Source organism: Cebus imitator, unplaced genomic scaffold, assembly GCF_001604975.1.
Source record: "Cebus imitator isolate Cc_AM_T3 unplaced genomic scaffold, Cebus_imitator-1.0 Scaffold491, whole genome shotgun sequence".
Taxonomy (NCBI): Eukaryota; Metazoa; Chordata; class Mammalia; order Primates; family Cebidae; genus Cebus; species Cebus imitator.
In genome coordinates, this window is record NW_016107806.1 from 874,220 (window position 1) to 876,285 (window position 2,066).

At 46.4% G+C, this 2,066-nt stretch overlaps 1 protein-coding gene across 2 annotated transcripts in view; it reads left to right on the plus strand.

Annotated features, from left to right (window-relative positions):
* Positions 1-2,066, plus strand: part of INTS3 (integrator complex subunit 3) — a 47,914-nt gene that overhangs the window by 38,030 nt on the left and 7,818 nt on the right. The window lies entirely within an intron of this gene.

Consider the following 2,066-nt stretch of genomic DNA (forward strand, 5'->3'; position numbering starts at 1 on the left):
AAAAAAAAAAAAAAAAAAAAATTATCACCCCAAAAAAGCACCTCATACCCATTAGCAGTCACTTTGCCATTCCCCCCTTCACCCAGGCAATCACTGATCTGTTTTCTGCCTCTATAGATTAAGATTTACTTGTTTTGGACATTTCAGATAAATGTCCAAAATAAGTAAATACAGTATGCAATCTTTTGTGACTTGCTTTTTTCACCTAGCATGATGTTTTCTAGGTTCATCTATGTTGTAACATGTATCATTTCTTCATTCCTTTTTTGTTTGTTTTGAGATGGATTCTTGCTCTGTCACCTAGTGCAAGTGCAGTGGTGTGATTGCAGCTCACTGCAACCTCCACCTCCAGGGTTCAAGTGATTCTCCTGCCTCAGCCTCCCGAGTAGCTGGGACTGTAGGTGCGTGCCACCACATCAGGCTAATTTTTGTATTTTTAGTAGAGATGGGCTTTCACTGTGTTGGCCAGGCTGGTCTTGAACACCTGACCTCAGGTGAACCACCCTCCTCAGCCTCCCAAAGTGCTGGGATTACAGGCGTGAGCCACCGCGCCCGGCCTAAGAGATAGCATCTTACTCTGTCACCTGATCATAGCTCACGGCAGCTTCAGACTCCTGTGCTCAAGCCATGATCTGGACCCCAGCCATCCTCCTACCTCAGCCTTCTGAGTAGTTGGGACTACAGGTGTGCACTACTACCATGCCCGGCTAATATAAAAATTTTGTTTTTTGTAGAGACAGGGTCTCACTCTTGCCCAGGATGGTCTCAAACTCCTGGGCTCAAGTGACCCTTCTGCTTCAACCTCCAGAGTGGCTAGGATTATAGACATGTGCCACCAAGCCCAGCTGTTGGTTTTTGGGGTTTTCCCCCCTCTCAATAAGACTTGTGCACTGCTAAGGCTTTTTTTTAATTTAAATTTTATTTATTTATTTAGAGATAGGGTCTCACTCAGTTATCCAGGCTGGATTGCAGTGGTGCACTCTCGGCTCACTGCAACCTCTGCTTCCCAGGCTCAAGCAATTCTCCAGCCTTAACCTCCTGAGTAGCTGGGATTACAGGCACCAGCCACCAATGCTCAGCTGATTTTTGTAGATAGGGTTTTGCTATGTTGCCCAGGCTGGTCTTAAACTCTTGGGCTCAGTGATTTTTTTTCTGAGACAGAATTTTGCTCTTGTTGCCCAGGCTGGAGTGCAATGGTGCAATCTTGGTTCACTGTAACCTCCGCCTCCTGGGTTCAAGTGATTCTCCTGCCTCAGCTTCCCAAGTAGCTGGGACTACAGGCATGCACCACCATGCAATTTTTTTTTTAAATGTATTTAGTAGAGATGGGGTTTCACCATGTTGGTCAGGCTAGTCCCAAACTCCTGACCTCAGGTGATCCACCACCCGCCTCGGCCTCCCAAAGTGCTGGGATTACAGGCATGAGCCACCAGGACTGGCCTCAATAATTTTTTTTAGTACATTCACGAAGTTATACAACTGTTACTAAATTAGAAATAACATTTTGCCAGGCATGGTGGCTCATGCCTGTAATCCAAGCACTTTGGAGGCCAAGGCGGGTGGATCACCTGAGGTTGGGAGTTCCAAGACCAGCCTGACCAACATGGTGAAACCCCATCTTAAAATAAATAAATAAATAAATAAATAAAAAAGGGGAAAAAAAAAAGAAAGAAAGGAGGCTGAGGCAGACGGATCACGAGGTCAAGAGATCGAGACCATCCTGGCCAACATGGTGAAACCTCGTCTCTACTAAAAATACAGAAATTCTCCCACTGCTTCACTTGACTAGCCTTAAAAAAAAAAAAATACAAAAATTAGCTAGGTGTGGTGGCACGTGCCTGTAGTCCCAACTACTGGGGAGGCTAAGGCAGCAGGAGGCGGGGATTACAGTGAGCCGAGATTACGCCACTGCACTCTAGCCTGGCGACAGAGCGAGACTTTGTCTTAAAAAAAAAAAAAAATTGGGCCGGGCGCGGTGGCTCAAGCCTGTAATCCCAGCACTTTGGGAGGCCAAGGCGGGTGGATCACGAGGTCAAGAGATCGAGACCATCCTGGTCAACATGGTG